The 20,838-nt window shown below is 35.8% G+C and overlaps 1 protein-coding gene across 1 annotated transcript in view; it reads left to right on the forward strand.

The window, feature by feature from the left end:
- SUCNR1 (succinate receptor 1) overlaps nucleotides 1-20,477 on the forward strand; it is a 608,141-nt gene extending 587,664 nt beyond the window's left edge. Inside the window, exon 4 of the transcript XR_014794114.1 lies at nucleotides 20,458-20,477. The gene's annotated coding sequence lies outside the window, so the exon portion shown is untranslated. The remainder of the gene's footprint in view (nucleotides 1-20,457) is intronic.
- Nucleotides 20,478-20,838: the final 361 nt, after the last annotated feature.

The following is a 20,838-nucleotide window of genomic DNA, read 5'->3' on the forward strand; positions in this document are numbered from 1 at the left end:
CACTAGAAAGTTACCCATTTTCCTTTGTAATTTGCAAGCATTTTGTGGGGAGGTACTTCAAAACTGTAAATATAATTTTCCTTGTCAAATTTACATTTATATATATATATATATATATATATATATATATATATGTGTGTGTGTGTGTGTGTGTGTGTGTGTGTGTGTGTATATATTATTGATTTTTTACAGAGAGGAAGAGAGAGGGATAGAGAGTTAGAAACATTGATGAGAGAGAAGCATGGATCAGCTACCTCTTGCACACCCCCTCCTGGGGATGTGCCCACAACCAAGGTACATACCCTTGACCGAAACCAAACCTGGGACCTTTGAGTCCATAGGCCGACGCTCTATCCACTGAGCCAAACCGGTTTCGGCCAGATTTACATTTCTTTAGTTAGTTATTTATATCTGTTCAAACTAATGATTCCCTACTTTATTCCATATGTTTTAACCTCATGGTCGGCAAACTGCAGCTAGTGAGCCACATGCAGCTCTTTGGCTTCTTGGGTGTGTCTCTTTCACAAAATACCATGGCCCGGGCGAGTCTATTTCGAAGTGGCATTAGAAGAAGTTTAAGTTTAAAAAATTTGGCTCTCAAAAGAAATTTCAATCATTTTACTATTGATATTTGGATCTGTTGACTAATGAGTTTGCTGACCACTGTTTTAACCTATTGCTGTCATTTATTCTGATGTTCATACTCCCTGGTTTGACTAGTAGGAGACTATCCAAGCTTACTCCTCTTTTCTTTTGATATAGTTCAGTCATAATTTCAGGGTTTCCTTGCTTTCTGGGCTCATCGTGTGTCTTCCCTGCTCAAACTCTGAATCAACCAACTTTTCAAGGAGTCCTGTTTTGTTTTAGTGAAAAAAATAATATTTAGAACACAAGGTCTGGGCTCTATGTGTGCTCATTGCGATTGGAGTTTGGTGCTTGATCTCTCTCAGCATAAACTATTATATAACATATAATATATTATATATTATACATTATCATATAATATATTTCCTAGCTATTTCTATCAAGAAATATAAAACATACATTTTATATGTTATTAAATATAAAACATAATTATATATTTAGCATATAATATAATTATGTATTTTCTCTATAATACACATTATATACATATTAGACATCTTTGTTAAATATTATAAGGTGTCTGTATTTCTACATATGTGTTTATTTCTATATTTTTCTACACATATATTAGCAAGTATAAATTTCCCAGTCCATCCCACCACACAGGAAGGATTTTTCTAATTTTCCCATTTTTTAAATTGAAACTCCCTTTCCAGCAGTGAGAAAGCTGGCTTCTGCTACCCTCTGTCCCTTTTCTTCTATGAATCTTCTGGCTGAGCAGTTGTCCTTTCCCTTCACAGGCTCTGATGGTAAATACCACTGCCTGACTCCCCTCCCCTCCTCTCTCTGCCCCATCTGCTCCATCCAGGTGGAGGACTGAAGAGTCCCAGAGTGGAAGAGAAGAGAAAGAGGCTGAGGAAGAGTTGGTCTGTTCCATATTCTCATGGAAGTCACCACACTATACACTGAGTGTTCAGCTTATTATGATCTCTGAATACATAATAATCTGGCCACTCAGTGTATATATATATATAGGCCCAGTGCATGAACTTGTGTATGGGTTGCTTCGACCAGCTTGGCCAAAGGGAGGTTACATGGACGGTTAGCTGACCTGCCTGCTGGTCGAATTCCTAGTCAAGGGGACAATTTGCATATTAGCCTTTTATTATACAGGATATACACTGAGTGGCCAGATTATTGTGCATTCAGAGATCATATTAATCTGGCCACTCAGTATAATTTATCCTGTTTATTTCTTCTATTGCATCTCTCCCAATAAGAACATAAACTTTGCAAAATCAGGCATTTTTTTCTGTCTTGTTACTGAAAAACTGGAGCTCTTGAGAGGCAAGTGATAAACATTTGTTTCTTCTGCAATGCCTATGTAAAGGATTAAAAAATTTAAGGTACTTATTTGTCTTTAAATTAGTAAATCTCGGGTCTCAAGAATTCAGATAGCAATCAGTTTAATTACATCTTTCACATTCAAACTGGGCGTTTCAGGCTTGTAAAGGCATAGTGTTAAAATGATAATTTTATCAACTTTGGAGTTACTATCATGAGGATAAAAGTCCTACTTCTTGGTGTTTAGTGATAATAAATTATTACCTACATTTTTAAGAGTATTTTAACTATAACACTCGCCCCTCCCCCCAAAAAGATTCAGTTGTATGGGCTTATGTCAGTGAACAGAATGTAAAGATTGATTCAATTGAAGATTCACTTCGTACATTTAAGTTATGTAGTTCCTAATGTGTTTTTATTCATGTAATATGCATATTTCCATTTTGACAGAATTGTAGCAAAGAAAAACTTATTTAAATATAAATTATCTTCTACTTATCAATAAACATAATTCATTATGAGAAGAGATTTGTTTACTTTTCTGTTTCCTGGTATGATTTCTTGCAGAGGGACAAGATTTTGACTTGGAGACATTCTGCATGCTACAGCACGTCCCATGTGATATGCTAGTTGCTAAGGTAACTGTAGTTTCCTGAAAATATCACACTAAACAGGAGCATGAATCATCAGCATGCAATTTGCTGCTATTGTATTCATTAAAATTTCCCTTAGCATAACATTCAAATAAACACATAATGACCAGATAATTCTGGATTCTTTCTATGACCTCCCCTGCTCTGGCTTTGACATTTGAAAGCACAATCACAAGGCAGTCAATTACATAAAGAGTTTTAAATACTGCATGAATTAGAACTCACATAAATTCTCAGGTTCTGCTAATTAAGGCACATGTGATCATTTGATTTGGATTAAACATATCTTTGTAATCTCACTGCATACACATTTGCTAAGCACAGATGAGAAGAAATTGGATTGCAGGACCCCAGAAACTGCTTTTCAGAATCTTAATCTGTTTTTTTGTGAACAAATTGAGACCTGCAATAACAATTGAGTCTTCCTTTTTGAAGCAGAACTTCAAAACATAGGTTCTTTACTTTAAAAGATCTTACTAAAAATGGTATAATAGCTATGTATATGGATAGCCATACATATATTATACATCATATCCATATGAAAGTCTTTATTTTTTCCTATAACTGACCTGCAGTTCTCTACTTTTCTTTATAGTTAATATATTTCCTAGTTTAGACTCTTCATTCCATAAATTAGCAAGTTTGTTTTAAGACAGCTTTTACTCAAGAAGCAACTTGAAAGATACACAGATCTTCATAGGTTTTGCAACATTGTTCAGGAAATTGATGAAAACACACATTGTGGATTGGTTTCTGTTAGTTAAAAGCATACCTTAAAATGGTCAATTTCTCTCTTGTAGCTTTTTTGATTCCCCCGCACACTTTTTACTTAGAATTTCAACTGCACTTTGAAAGCACATCAATATATTTCCTGAATAGATTTGGGTTTAGGAGAGTGCACAGCAACATTTTGAAAAAGAAATGTTATCTTTGAAAATAATACTCACATCTGATTTAATGAAGAAGAAATGTGCCTGAATCAGAGATTTTCACTGTTTCTAGAATTAAATGGCCAGAATTCAAATTCAGCTCTCCCCTTATCAACAGTAGGACCTGAGGCTCAACAAGAAAGTGGCAGTATTTTGGGAATTATATTAATGACTATTTCTTGGGTTGTTAGAAAATTAAATCAGATGATCTCTGTAAGAAAAATCATCATGGTTCTTGACATATAACAAGTGCTTGATAAATGTTATCTGCTATTATTTCTATTTTTATTACTATTGAGGACATTGGAATGAGAAACTCATTTACCATATTATTTTATATGTTGAATGTAATGTTTGAGACTTGAGCACTGTAGACTTCATCACATGCTATTTCAACTTCCTATAGATATAAACTTTATCTCAGAGCACTTAGTGAGGTATCCTTTGGTGAAAGCTCAATAGCATTTTCATAAGGAAATGAAGGTTTCAACAAGTTAAGTTTGAGAGTGAAGTTTGTCCCCTCTCTTAAATGACAAAGCTTTCTAGTTTAGTTTATTGCAAACTCCCAAGTCTTAGTCAAATAGGAATATTTGAACATGGATTGTTATTTTCTTTATGACTCATGCTGCTGCTTATGAACTCAAGTAAAGAGCTGCAATCTAGCATTGCCTTTGGGGGTTTCTGAGACACATGGACAGGTCCTGGACAACTGTGATTTTTTGTTTGTTTGTTTGGTTGGTTGGTTGGTTTCTTTCCTCTCCCTCCTTACTATCAGCTGTCACTTTTATGCCTTTAGTAGTTTTGACCCCATCTAATGAGTAAATTGGAAAGACACCAGGTTGCCAAGAGAAATAAAATTCCCAAGCAAGAAGAACATGGGCAAGCTTATATGCAGTCGTGACCCAGCTGGACCTAGGATTGCAGCTCTGCTTCCTGGAGGTATTCCTTGCTGGAAGTTTTGAGGTTGCTATACTTCTATTAAAAGGCCAGATGACACTATTTACAAATAAATCTAGAAGTGTTGTGTGAACATAAAGATAGACTACTAAAGAATGTTCATTTAGTGAGGAGACTGAGAATACCTGTTGATCCCACTCTCAGTAGCATGAAATAACAATGAGTCATGCTTGTTGCATAATTAGTTTGTCTCATGAGTCATCACTTCTCCAGAAGTCGTTTCACCTTTTTGTTTGTGTGTGTGTGTGTGTGTGTTGTTTTATTTTTCAGATAGTCATCCAACTACATTTTATTACATTTACAGTTTCTGCATTTTCACTTACACTATGCAGTCCTACTTCAGGCAAATCCTGAGAAGGCAGAGTTCTTTGTAAAAGATAATAATTCTGGGAAAAACAGAAGGCAGCAGGAAATGAGGAAGACTAAATATGAGAAGGATTGGCTTCATAAAAAAAACCATAGTCCCTAGCTGATTTGGCTCAGTGGATAGAGCGTTGGCCTCTGGACCAGAGGGTCACAGCCAAGGGCACATTGTTTGGTTTCACACTCTTTCCTAGCTGGGGCCGTGGTCAAGGTATGTGCAGGAGGCAACCAATTGATGTAGTTCTCTCATGTTGATATTTCTCTCTGAATTTCCCTCTCTCCCATTCTCTCTAAAAATTAATGGAAAAATATCCTCAGGTAAGAATTTAAAAAACAAAAAGCCATAGGCATGAGTCTATAGGAACTGAGGACAAGACATTATGGACATCACTCATTCATAGTATTACCAGGAGTCAGAGCCAACTCAATGGCACATAACCCATATGTAGTCTGATGCAAAAATTACTTAATTTGAAGTTTCTTTTAAATATTTTTCTCTTAAAGAACTCCTCATGGTTTTATTGATTACACTATCACTTGTAAACATTACATACTGAAGTGTGTTGTCTTTCAAGTTTGAAGCTTTGAAACTTTTATCTTTCGAGATGTACAATTTTATACTAAGCCTCATATTTTCACTTATTTTTATGACAAAAATTGGAAACAGGTATCTTTGATTTGCCTGCATTAATTAATCATATTGCCTACATACTATAGCATCTGTTATTTTTATAAGCAAGATGTTATTATTTTGTTGATTCAATATCTGTATTTATGTCAATGTTTTCAGAGCCTAATTACCTAATTAATTAAACAAACATTTGTTAAGGTATTCTCATTCATCATTGTATATTATTAACAGCTACAGAACACTTGGCATACATCAGATGCTCAATATATATTCATCATATACACTTATAAAAGAGTAAGATGTAAAGTGACCATACCTTCATGACATCCATCAACCAATCAAGAGTGAGTATGCAGATTAACCCAACAAAGATGGGCCTCTGAGCAGCGTGGGAAGGTAGAAAGGAGGCTCTGGGCCATAGCAAAAAGGTGGCTCCAGCTGGAGCAAAGGCAGTGCTGGCAGCCAGGGGAAACAAGGCCCATTCTTGTACATATCTTTATCCATTGAGCCTCTACTGAATAAATAAAGGAATAAATATTGATACCAGGGCTGTGTTCACTTTGCTGTGAAACTATGTAGAACTTGATGAAGATTTTTTTTTGGTGCTAATGGTGTACTAGTATTTTTGTGAATCCATCAGCTTACTTGCTTGTTTTCCATAACTGGTTGAAGTTTTAGAAAGGAGAAAAATCCATTGGCTCCCCTGTTGTATGCCCAGCATCTCCCTAGGTATCAGACATATGGTAGATTCTCAATAAATATTTCTTGACTCGAGGAATGGATTCAGAAAACACATACTAGGGTGATGAATGGAGAAACAAAATTCTAATGTATTTGCTTGTGATGAGAGCTATGAGCATTATGTCTCCATCACATGTTCATAATCTCTTTGTGAACAGTTTATGTGAGAAGACAAAGACTAAGTATAATTGTCTTCAATATTGAGTGATGACTATAAAATTCTCCTAAAAGGCTTCTTGAAGAGTATTAAAATAAACTATACCCAGCCCACAGCCCCAGTTATTGAGATTTATCAATCAGAGCATATTCTCTATCCAAGAGTCCAGTTACTTCTGCTAGTATTTCATGTGTTTAAGATAATCCATTGTTGACCACAGCATCCCTTTGATATTAAATTCTTCATTTAACTATGAAACCACTATCTTAAAGACCATTCTGGAGTTATACAGGATATGTCAACCTTATAACTTATATTTCCAATAGCAAACTTATTCACTTCCAAGTTACAAGTGGTTTTCTTATTAATTCATTGGGGGGGAAAAAGACTAGCACAATGTATAAACTTGTAAAATAATACATTTAAAAGTGAATTATCTCCTTGTTGCTTGCTACTTCCCATCCCAACTCAAAATTTTAAGACCAACGTCTGGTTCCGGACTACAGGTCTATTGTTACTACATCACAATTGTGTTGCTTAAAAACACTTTTGTTAGAAGATCACTGAGACTATAAACATGTACAAATAACATATGTAGAAAGTATCTGGAGGGAGGACAAAGTCCTATCAGTAATACATATCAAAGGAGCTAGGAGAGGCAGTATGAAAAAAGCCCATGGCCATCACCACACTGTTGTCTGTGTCTATGGTCACAGAGAAAGGGCGGCAAGGGAGGGGGGTGAGGAGAAGGTGGACAAAGTGGGGGATGAAAACATTTGTAATAGTATAAACAATAAAAGTAAAGTTTAAAAAGGCTATGGAAAGAGCTTTTACTTAACAAATATTAATTGAGCATTTACTGTGTTAGCATACGTAATTATGGTGGAGGCAGGGAAATAGATCCCACATCCTACTTCCTAGAACTTATGAATGTCACCTTATATGACATGAAAGTGTCTTTGTAAATGTGATTCAATTAAAATCCTGAGAGCAAGAGCTTATCCTCAATTTTTCTGGTGGACTCAATGTAATCACATGTGTCTTTATAAGAGATAGAGGTAGATTTGATAAACAGCAAGGATGTGAGGCAGAGAGTAGAAGACTGACCTTGAAGATTGGAATGACATGGCCATAAGCTCAGCAATGTCAGCAGCCATTCCTTGAAGAAAACTGGAAAAGGTAAGAAACAGGTTCTCTCCCAGAGCTTCTACCAGCACCTTGATTTCAGCCCAGTGATACCAGTTTAAAACTCTGACACCCAAAACTGTGAGATAATAAATTTCTATTGTTTCAAGCCACCAAGTTTGTGATAATTTATAACAACAGCCTCAGAAAACTAATACAGTGCCTAAAGTTTTATCACTAGGAATCACACACACACACACACACACACACACACACACACACACACAGAAATATGGTTCCTCACTTATTAAGTACATAGCTAAAAAATAGGGGATCACAGCTGACATAGTTCAGTGGTTAAATATCAATCTATGGGCCAGGAGTTCATGGTTCAATTATCAGTCAGGACACATGCCCGGGTTGGGAGCTAGATCCCTAGTGTGGAGTGGGCAGGAAGCAGCCGATCAATGATTCTCTTTCATCATTGATGTTTCTGTCTCTCTCTCCCTCTTCCTTCCTCTCTGAAACCAATAAAACAATTAATTAATTGATTAATTGATTAGTTAACAGGGGAGATTTTACATCTACTATCTATTTACAATGTACCAGGCATGCAGGCACTTAATTTATATAATTTCAGTCTTTATAACACCACTCTTTTTGCCTGACCAGCATCTACATTTTTAGTGATAGTTTTCATATCGGTGTAAACTTTAACTTATAGCAAATATTACTTGGACATTTAAATGTGGTAGTTTGAATTTAAATGGAAAGCTATGTGTAAATAGTATATGATTGGTTCATAATAATTGCTTTTGCTTCTGATGATATATGTTTTCCAGTTTTTTATTGTTATTCAAATTAGTTATACATTTCCTGAGTTTTATTGTTATCTTAGTTCTATTGTTATTGAAATTAGTTGTAAATTTATTTGTTATTCAAATTAGTTATATATTTAGTTTTTTATTATCTTAGCCTGTAAGCTTAGGGTTACCTAAGGATATCAGTTACTCTGTCTGGAATGAATATTAGGGAAAATCTGAAGAATAGACCATAGCCTTCTTAAGAAATTATTTGTATTTGTCATCTTGTGACCAACAACTGCTTAGATCTTAATGCTTAGGAAAAAGTAGAATTGTAGAAAGTCATCACCTGGGGGAGTAATCCATCAACCTTGGGATATGGAGGGTTAGAGGTAAAGGGGATGGTAGGTAGCATGTGTTTTCATTAACTCCTATGCTTAACTAGGCTTTGGTGCTGTTTGATAGTTCTTCTGAGGACACCAGCCCCAGTACAAGTTGCTATAAAATTCTGACATCAGGAGACTAGTAAGATTGTTCCAAGGGGAATAGCAAAACCTAATTTTATTTTCTCTTTCTCTGCTGCTGCTAACCACTCTTGACAACAGGCTCTTCATTTCCCTGATCCACCAAGAGACACCCTTTCAATCATTTCCTCTATCCTGATGATTTTCTCCCATAACTACTTGTTATGTCTTAGAATCTGTATTTCCTTCATATAGTGTGGCCCACAGAAGAGAGATCTTTATTGACTATCTCTCCAGGGCAAAGACTAGACATTTGCATCATGGCCACCCAGCTGTCCTGACTGATCCATCTCTTTAGGGGCCTTTAGAAATCATCCAACCATTTATTTGCCATCTGTGTACAACCTGGGAATCCTCTCCTTTTCTCTCTCTCTCTCTCTCTCTCTCTCTCTCTCTCTCTCTCTCTCTCTCTCTCTCTCTCTCTATTGAGTCTGGAAACCAGCAAGGTAGCATTAACTCTTGTTTGATTTTATCTCCTTAACTTATATCTGGTATGCTGTATTCTTTGTGTAAATGTCAAGTTGAATGTACAATTTTAGTTCTACCTTCAAAGCTCAGAAATTAGTCTTAACCAGATTAAACACCTGGACAAGGAGATGCGGATAATATCCAACTGAAGCCAAATAGACACTCCTAAGAACATGAATGTTAGATAGAATCTCATAAGTCTGAGAAGACTCTGAAACTTGTTGATTTCAAAGATGGTGCTCCAAATTGCCTTCCTCACTTTCAGTCTTCAATATTAGCATGTCTTTTATTTTACACATATTAGACAAAGTCCATTTGGCCTGTTTAGCACAAAAAACCTCCATCAATTCACTGAACTTAAAGATTAATAGGGGAAATTAAATAATGTATGCAAAGCATGGAGCATGGTGCTGCACAAACATTTTGATGAATGTGAACAATTTATATTATCAAGGGTGAAGGAGAAGATCAAATTAGAATGATATGCACAGGTACTTTGTGGAAGTTATAAATGTCAGTCATTATAAGTTTGTTATCATTCTTACTCTGAGAGGGATGAGTCAACATACTCAGATGATAAATTCTTGTTAGTTGACCTTACGTTGTTTTAAAAATTCAGTCTTGTGCTGTTCACTCCACTACATTAGAACTTACTGTACTTGTTCTTTCTCTTTAGATAAACAATGGTAATGTGTCCAAATTAACACAGTTGGAATAATTAAATTAGCCTATTGGCAAAATACCATATTTTAGGTGCATTTCTGAAGACCCCACCTCAACATTAAGCATTTCCTTAAGAAATTAATAAAATCAACCAATGGTTTGTCTTATCTAACCATCTGGGTTTCTACACTAATTGCTACTGATGAGTTGCTCTTTCTGTAGAATTTTTAAGTTCTGGTAGAAATAGCATTTTGCTCGTTGTCATTCATGCTTCAATTCACACTCACTCGATAAAGGGAATTCAAACAAACAGATTAAGAAAATTTAGAGGTGGCATATTTCAGGGTAAGTCCATAAACTTTGGCTAGAAAATAGGTGTAAGCCTTAAAAGTTAAAATACTTCTAGATAAACTTAATCAGAAAACGATAAAACCATTAGGAAGAAGGGTCTTAGTCTCTTGGTGTAATCAGTGCATAGCTCAATTGTACTTGCCTAGATACAACATGTGTGCCCCATTCCATAAAGTAATTAGCAAACATTTTACCAGTGTTTTTTGAGCTCAGCCATTGCAACTGCTGTTACAGAGGTTACATGAGACACCTCAAAGAAGTTAGGAATGCTAGAGTCTTAGACTTAGGTGAAGATCCAGCTTCACCATTTATTAAATATCACCTCTGATATTCCTCAGCTGAAAACTAAGGGGACTAATGATTCTACCTACAACTCAAGGGGGTGCTGGAACCAAACATAGTAGTCCCCCCTTTTCCAAGACCCCCAGGAAATGCCCGGAACCGTGGATAGTGCTGAACCTTATATGTACTGTGCTTTTTCTTACACATACATACCTATTATAAAGTTTAATTGACAAATTAGGAACAGTAAGCGATTTCTTACAGTAACAAATAATAAAATAGAACAATTGTAACAACATAAGTAAACAAATGGTTATCTAAATCCAAGCGCCCACCATGATACTGTGACAGTTGACCTGATAACTCACATAGCTGCTAAGTGACTAAAGTGGGAGTGGGGGATTGATAAACAGTGTGGATATGCTGGACAAAGGAATGATACTTGTCTGGGTGGATGGAATGGGACAACTCCAGATTTCATCATACTACATAAAACAATTTAAGATTTACTTATTGTTTATTTCTGTGATTTCCATCTAATATTTTTGGACCACCATTGACAGCAGGTAACTGAAACCACAAAAAGCAAAACTATAGATAAGTGGGTTCACTGTAGTACTTATGAAAATATTTGATAACAGTATAGTAATTATTTATTATGTTCATTTGAAGATATAGGAATTGATTAGCCTATACAATTATTAAGAATACATTATCAAATTTGTCAACTAAATTTTATAATAGGTACTAGAGGCCTGATGCACGAAATTTATGCATGGAGGGGTGGGGGGGAGTTGTCCCTCAGCCCAGCCAGCACCCTCTCCAATCTGGGACCCCACCGGGATCGGGCCTAAAAGGGCAGTTGGACATCCCTCTCACAATCGAAGACTTCTACCTGCCTGCCTGATTGCCCCCTAATCACTCCTCTGCAAGACTAATAAATGCCTAACTGCTCCCCTGCTGGCCTGATTGCCCCTAACTGCCCTCCCCAGCCAACCTGGTCTCCCCCCAACTGCCTTTCCCTCCAGGCCATCTTGTGGCAGCCATCTTGTGTCCACATGGGGGCAAACATCTTTACCACATGGGAAGGAGCCATTTTGTGAGCTGGAGTGGTGATCAATTTGCATGTTTCTCTTTCTCATATCAAATAGGAAGTATGTATAAGAAAAAGCACAATACATATAGGGTCCAGCACTATCCATGGTTCCAAGCATTTCCTGGGGGGTCTCAGAACATTTCCCCATTGAAAAGGGGGGACTACTATATTTGGTTCCAGCACCCCCTTGAGTTGTAAGCAGAATCATTACCATCAAATGCAACATTGGTGGTATAGACTACTTCTGGAAATATTCATAAGCAGGACCAAAGTTTCATGAAGTCAATCACATTTTAACTGATATTTTTCCTATGTTGGTAAACATCATCACCTTGGAATTATATTTCATAAGTCTCTCTCTCTCAAACATATATCTGATCCATCAGAAAATGAAGTTGGCTTTCCTTTCAAAACAGTCCTCAGGTCTGTCCTGGTTTCCTCACTTCCACATTCCACTCCAAGCTCCATCACCTCACCTAGCAAAGCACAAAAGCTCCCCAATGGCCCCGCCCACCTGCATTTTCTATGGAGTCTCTGTTAATTATTATCACAGCACTCAACAATTTATAAAAATGTAAATCTCATCTATTACTCCCATCTCAACTCTTTAATAGCTTCCCATACATTTAGAATAAAATGAGAAATGCTTACCAAGGGCCACAATGCTCTCTTATCCCCGGCCAATGCCTGCCTCTGCAACCTCATTTCCCCTCCTCCTGTCTCATTCGCTTCTCTAATCAAATTCAAGTTCCTGAAATCTCAAAGTCTTTCCTCTGGCTGGAATATTGAATTCTACCTCATACCAGATACAAAAAAAAAAGTTCTATGTAAATAATAAAAGACAGAACAATTTGCCAAGGGCAAAACAACAGTGTTTAGGAAGTATTTGAGCTAAGGAAAAACAAATATGACACACAGAAAACACTAACTAGAAAATACTACAAATGGAGTACATCGAAATAAGGAATTTTTGTTGCTCAATAGATACAAAAACTAAGATCACTAAACTGTATACTTTTGTTTTGTGCTTCTCTCTACACATATGCTTTATTTTATAATATATACTTGCATACACATAAGGGCTACAAACTTGGAAGAGTGACTTACAAGCATGTAGAGGGATGGACAGAAAAGAGAGAAATTACACAGAGAGCACAGGACCTTTCATACTATTTAAAGAGGAAGGAAGAATTGCACGTTGGTGGTCCCATGTGGTTGGAGTGCAGAATCAAGTGAGAAACCCCCGAATGAGGGCCTATCTCTGGGTTGTCTGGCAACTGTGCTGAAAAAACACAGTTTGTGTGTGGTAGTTTTTTTTTTTTTAAATAGCTCAATATCTTTACTCTTAGTATTCCCTTCAATATGTGCTTCGTTTTGTGAAAAGCCCTTTATAAAAAGTTGAATCATAATTAGGTACAGTTTCTCCTCCCCTCCCCCCCTTTTTTTTTCCTGCAGGATCTCACAGAAACAGAATTACATTCTCATGAAATCTAATTAAAACACTAGATGATAATCCCACAATGCTGCTTGTACATGCTGATTAATTAGTTCAAGTTTTATCATCTTCAGTGCACATTAGAGAGAACAGCTGTTGCGTTAACAATTAAAACAATCCCCGACTTTCTTGTAAGCATTGGTGAAGGAGAGCTGTGTTTCACACCCATCAGGACTTGTGCTCTACTATAATACCGACATGAATCAAAATGTTATACCAGATATAGTTATTTTTTCCCTGAAGTCAGGAATTTCAATCTGTTACTACTGGAAATAAACTCATCATAGTTTCTAAATATGTTGACCAAGCTTTAAAACAAAAGCAGCTCATCGTAAATATTTAGCCAGGAATTATTAAATAGATCAGCCCAGCGTGACTATTCCAGCTGGAGGAGGAGAAGGGATTTCTTGCTGCTCATATTACTGTATAAACCGTTCTTTAAATAAGGCCGAGAAAGCCTTACTGATTATTTCTGCTCCTGGGATTCATTACATTCTCACAACACAATTGCCAGCTGACGTTCCCTCATGTCAGGCAGAGCTCAGGGGAAGTTTGCAGTTACAGTCTTCAGGTTATTTCCAGCCCCTTAAATGGCATTTGTGGGACTCCAAAAAGAGGGCTATGCCTTCTACAAAGGGAGAACAGTTAGAGGTATCAGTGTTTTATGACTGGATACGTGGAGTGGTCCACCTCTGGCCTAAATTCAGCTCATTTGCCAGAAATTGGGCCTCGATGCAGCTATAACTTTTCCTTGCCCTGGTTCCTAACCACAACCTATATTTCACCATGTTCAAAAATACTATTCAATTGCAATTATACCTTCATCTCTGCCAAGTACTTTTGGGCTGACATTGATCTATAATATATCATCTGTATAGTGTCCACCACCAAAAGTCAAACCACCTTCTGCCACCATATGCTTGACCCCCTTTACATTTTACCACCTCCTTCTCACCCTCCCTTCCCCCTAAGTGTCGCTTGTATCTATGAGTTTTTGTTTGTTTTTATGTGTTTGTTGCTTTCAGTTTTGTATCCCACATATGAGTGAAGTTATATGGTTCTTGACTTTTTCCATGGGACTTATTTAATTGAACATAGTATTTTCAAGCTCCATCCATGTTGTCGCAAAAATGTAAAAATATTTATTCATCACAATAGATGATTCTCTTTGTCTATTGTAGCATTATTCATGGTGGTCAAGACATAGAAACAACCAAAACATCTTTTGCTAGATGATTGAAAAAAGATGTATAATATAGAATACTACTCAGTCGTAAGAAAAGATGGACTACTACCATTTCATCTTTAAAGTGTTTTTGTTTAGTGTGCATTTCTGTATGTTTTTTCTAAAAACAGTTACCAGAAATCTAATTAATATTAAAGATATTTTACCCATATACCCATAAGACTATCAATCTCAGAGACTATTTAAAATATAAAGGGCCATGAAATAGTTAGGTTAGGAAGGACAATTCATTGTTATTATCATACTTTTCATATGAGTTTCCAATTCTGATATATAAAAATTTTTATGAATTTTAGATAATTTACACTGTTTATTTCTTAAAATTAACTAAATATAATAGTTATTGCACTTGTGAATGTTTTATCTTGGTGTGGACTTTAATAATTAAGCTGTTATTGTTCCATTTTGCTTTCCAGGAACTTTCCTCATTATCCAAACTCAGAAAATGAAATTTTAATTTAGACCATGTCAAAGCCCAAGAACTAATGACTCTTTCTTCTCATATGGCATATTACCACCTCAAGAGATATGAGTCAAATCTTCCACAAACACTTGGTAATATTGTAAACATGTTTCCAGTTGACAGTTACTTTACATTTTTTAATTAAAAATGAATGAGAAACAGATACAATTGCCACATGTAGTGATCCTTTCATCAAAGAGGAAGGAGAAACGTGTGTCCAATTTTTACATCCGCAGTATAAGCTGTTACTCATTTGGTTGTGTTATCCTGGCTTATAAAAAAAAGAGAATGTGTAAGTGGATGAGCAAAACTCATCAATCTAGAAGAGAAGTAACTCAAAAAACTGAAGTAAAACTCACGAGTAAAGTGTGTGTGATGTATCTTGGTTTCAAAACATGTCTATACACATTACGTTTTTAAATGCAGCCCATGACCATATTCTTACATGGCCAGCATCACATGGAGACAAAACTTGCCTGTGAACAGTCATGTTGGCAGTAGGAAGAACGGAATAGGAAAAAAGATGGGAGATGATGATAACATTGAAAGGTGATGTTGCCATGCTATCCTCAGAGGACTTCACTGAAGTGACTCAGTTGGTCTGGGGATCCAAGATGGCTGTCCAGTGTATCAAAGTCTAGGTCCCTTCACCTGCCCTGGCTGAGCATGAACATGCCCAGGCCTCCTCTGACTCTCAAAAGAACTGAGTTTCTGTTGGGACACAGACCCTAAGGAGCAGCAAAGAGCTACCAAATTAAAGCTTTCCTCCCTTGCACATGTGTGACTCCTCTTGTCAAACATGGACATTAAAAAGCAGCAAAGAAGCTCCTTTGAGAACTATGCCCATCTGACTTTTATATTTGGCTTATTCTCCTTCAGGCAGACTGGGAGCCCCTTGATGTTAATACAGGGCTAGTTGTAGGCATTAAGCATTTAGCATTTGTTTCATTGAGTTAATAATTAGTGAATAAAATTTTAAATGAACTAGAACATATTAAAATAAATATTAATATTAATAGGTCAAGGAAGAGGCAATTAATATTCAAGAGGTAATGAAACTATAAACATCTAAAAACAAAATAGTCATTTTTCTATTTTTAATATTTTCTACAGTCAATAATATCTATAATTATCAAAATATATTATATTTTTATGTATGTCATAATGATTTACCTTTCTATATTTGATACTTATTTTAATAATAGATAATGTTTTCTTTATTTAATAAGCTAGCAGATATGAAAATATAAAATAAATTAATATAAAATACAGCATTTGGCCCAGCCAGTGTAGATCAGTGGTTGAGTGTCAACTTATAAACCAGGAGGTCATGCTTTGATTTATCATCAGGGCATATGTCCTGGTTGTGGGCTCGATCTTCAGTGCGGGGCATATAGAAAGTAGTTGATCAATGGTTCTCTCTCATCACTGATGTTTCTATCTCTTCCTTCCTCTCCCTTCCTTTCTGAAATCAATAAAATATATATATTTAAAAATAAATAAATAAAATACAGCATTTGTTCGATTTGAAAAGAGTTTAATAATAATATTCACTGATGGTGAGGACATAATGAAAGATATCCTTATGTGTATCATTGGCAGTATTTAAATGGTAGAGCTCTCTTTTTGGGGTCTACTATTATAAGAATCGAGAACAATTAAAACTATAAATATTATTCATCAAGTTAATCCCATATCTGGGTATTGGACCTAAGGCATTAATATAACATTTGGGGGGGAAACCTAAAACATATATTCACTGTAACACTATCCAAAAAAAAAAAAAAGAGGACAAGAATTGCTAAGTTCTTTCCAGTACCAGAACAGTAAAATATTAGGCAGCTTTTGAAGATGAGAAACATGAAATATGTATTGCAACAGAGAAGCTCTATATGCTAATATAAGAAAAGCAGATGTCAAAGCTGTGACCACATTGAGATGGCAATTATGTAAATGTAAAACTTACTCATTGCAGAGCCTGGAAGTGTTTGAGGATAGATCAGTTTCATTTTGTAAGTTGCATGGCTGTGAGAGAATTTTCTCAGTCATGTTAATGTTGCTGTGTTGACACTACAACGTCTATTAAAGCAGCATGCACACCTTCAAGGAAAACTTTCTGGTGCTTTCTTCACTGCCCTTAAGGGGAGAGCTATTATGGAAATGACACACACGTTAATCCAGCTGCAGGGGGAAGGACATGTAGTAGGCAGATGTCAGGAGCCTGAGCTCAGGACCCAGTTGTGCCATGTGTGATCCTGCACATACCTACCTGCAACTCAGTTTGTCTGTTTGAAAAGTAAGATGGTTTGACAAAATGTACCTTAAAGAATATCTATGGGTATAAAAGTGGATATTTTATCTTTTAAATACATTTGTGTTTAGGCTTCCACAATCCTCTTTTGGCAGCATTCATTGCTATATATTTTTTCTTTATGTAGGGGGGAAAAAAGCCTATTTTTGCAAATGACTGTGATCTCTGAGTCTTGAGGATATCACCTAGCAAAGGCAACATCCTCACAGAAGATGTGAATGTCATCATTCAGTGCTTCAAAATAAGTTAGATATGTTGGAGACACTTGTGAATCTGGCAGACAAATAGGTGCATATGGTGTAATCATCCTAAAACCATCTTATAAGAGACCGAAGCCAAGTTAGGTCGTGTGTTCACTTGGTCTCATTCTTTTATGAAACAGAGACATTAATACCAAAATTAGTTTCATTCTCGAGCGACTGGAGTAGTGGATTTCAGCACTCTTTAACATATACCAAGAAAATGCACCTTTCAGCACCAAGAACATTAAACTTCATGTGAACATACATTCAATGGAACTTGATTGTCTATGTCAACACAGCAATGTTCTCTGATAAGCTAACGGATTGCAGCGTAGGCATTCTTTTATTTTTAGATATAACAACTTATAGTTAAAATTCTGTTCTCTTTTCTCTTTAAAATATATGATAATTGGTATGATTTACTTTTTAATTGCCTGAATATGCACAAGTAAATACATATTTGTTAACTTATATATCACACATGTACCTATATGTACATGTTTTACATATACCTCAGATGAGATATTAAAGGAACAAATAAGGTTAGAAATAAAATATTTTTAAGAGCAATTTTATCAAACTTCCACTTTCTGTCATATTCATCTTAAATGAAGTCAAAATTGACCACTATCTTTAGTTAAATAAGTTTAGATGGAATATAATCATCCTTAAAATATGTCTCCTAAATGAAAGTTGAAAGTAAAAAAAAAAAAGTCTTTTCATCAATTTTAGGTACAGAATGTGCTGAAGAACAGTCTTGGATTAGCATGATGACAGTCTTTCTTAACAATTAGAGTTGATTAATAGCTCCTAAAATCCCATATTAACCTGAAGTCTTTTCAAAATAGCAAATCTTAAATACAGCGATTTTCAACTGAGATGCCACAAGAATTTTTAAAACATGCAACACCTGATGTTTTGTCAGAGATACTGATCTCTCTTCTCTTAGATTGTAATGTAATGAAATGAAAACAGCTGTCCAGTGTGAATGAATCAAAATTATACTTATTTTTTGTCAGACCAGAAAAAATGTATTTTAGTATAATGCAGAATTTTAGTAATTAGTTTATATGTGCCATGAGACGAAAAATGTTAAATGGAACCCTAATGAAACTACTCAGTGTCTATTCTGAATAATACTGATAAAGTAATTTTGACACTATATTCGAAAACATTACATTAACACTATATTTAGATATTACTCTGTAATTCTACATTGTGTCACTTAGAAAATAAATGATACAGTACTCTCATTTTTTATAAGGAAAATGGTTAAACAGATATATGAGTTGTCATCCTTAATAATAATTCTTTTTTATCTTATGGTTTACTGCTGGTGATTAATTTAAATTCTTAATTATTTTTAGTGTATTGTAGTTTTATGTAATTCCTATTATTAATCATAGATGTATGATGTATTCACTCTTTTAAGAAATATTTATGTAAAACCTGTACATCAATATATACTTTATTAGTAAGTCACTTATTTCAAATAAATGTTATTCCTATGTAATTTATATAGCATGATTTTTAATTAAGATCATGCTATACACTTCTATTACCATAAAATTAAGCCTTTAAAAGTATGCAATTCAATGGATTTTGATATATTCACAAGATTATATAACAATGAGCACTATCTAATTTCAGAGTATTATCACCCTGAAAAGAAATCCTGAACTCATTAGAGACCATTCCTTATTCCTCTATCCTACTGGTTCCCAGAAATCTGTATCTATTTTATATCTTTATGGAATTTCCTTTTCTAGACATTTCATATAAATCTATTCATACAGTTATGCGGCATGTTATGTCTGGCTTCTTTCACTTAACAAAATATTTTCAAGGTTCATTCTGTTGTAGCATATATCAATGATTCATTCCTTTTGTAGCTGAATAATATCCCTTTGTATGAAATACCATGTATTGTTTATCCATTCATCAATAACAAACATTCGGGTTTTACAATTTTCAGTGTACCAATCTGACATTTCTTTTGGTAAATATATTCTTAATTATTTTCATATTACTAATTCTATTCCAAATAAAGTTGTTTTCTTAATCTCATTTTTTGATTATTCATTATAATATATAAAGTAAAAAATACAATTTATTTTTGCATATTGATCTTGTATCCTGAAACCTTGCTGCCCTCATTTGTTAGATCCAACAGCTTGTTGTTGATGATACTTAGCATTTTCATGTAGGAGAGAATATCCTCGGCAATTAGAGATAGTTTCTTTTCTTCATTTGCGATATGGATACCTCTTATTTCTTTGCCTTGCCTAGTTGTCCTGGTTAGACTTTTCAGTACAATGTTAAATAAAAATGATGACAATAGACATCCTTGTCCTGTCCTTGGTCTTGGGGGAAAGGGTTCCATCTTTTTCCATGAAATGTGACGTTTCCTTAGGGGCCCTTTTCCAGGTTGAGGAAGTTCCCTTATATTTCTAGTTTCAGTGTTTTTACCATGAAGTGGCCTGCAGAGTTGCACATTGTCGGTGTGAGTTCTGTGATAACATAAAATAATTTTGCTTTTTAATTATGAAACATAATACATAATTGTGCTATTCCGCTGATTAATAGTCACTGAAGGTTCCCAGGTGGTTCCAGAATAAATAGAAAACTGCCTATCTTTGTCCTTCAAGATGCAGCACACATGTCAGTTTTCCTTGATTAGATATTCATCCTGTGGCTTCCCAGAACATGCTTACTCTACCTGCTTGTCTGTCTATATAACCTGAACTGTACTAAAAATATTTTCTAACCTCTGGACTAGGGATTTCCTGATGTAAACTTCCTTTTATTCCCATTATCGATCATGCTAAATAGTATAGAATAGGTTCTTGTCCTATCTAATAAAGAGGGAATATGCTAATTAACCATCACGCTCTCACAAAGATGGTGGCACCTACAGCCACAAGATGATGGCATCCAGTCCTGTCAGCCCTACCGGGGCAGCAGGTGCATGGCTCACCCGGGCCTGCCCCCAGGTGGGTCTGGCTACTCTGCATGCCTGCCTCCAGAGTTCCCCAGTCCCCTCAGCCCCCAGCCACCCAGGGCCAGCCTAAGGCACAGGCAAGCCTCAGATTGTTGCTGCCCTGCCACCCAGGGCTTCCCGAGGCTCAGGTAACCAGGGCCAGCCAAGTTTGTGCTGCTGGCAGTGGCAGCAGCAGAGGTGTAATGGGGGAGTTGCCTTCCCCTGATCGCTGAGTCACATTCCACCCCTGAGGTCTCTTGGACTGTGAGAGGAGGCAGGTCAGGCTGAGGAACCCCTGCTCCATTGCATAAATTTTCATGCACTGGGCCTTTAGTATTAAATAAGTAAGTTTTAGTTCAAATATCATGAGAACTAACCTCTGGACAATGAGCAACTCTAGCTTACTTGTAGAAGACTAGAGGCCCAATG

Source organism: Pipistrellus hanaki, assembly GCF_964339955.1.
Source record: "Pipistrellus hanaki genome assembly, chromosome: 2".
Classification (NCBI taxonomy): domain Eukaryota; kingdom Metazoa; phylum Chordata; class Mammalia; order Chiroptera; family Vespertilionidae; genus Pipistrellus; species Pipistrellus hanaki.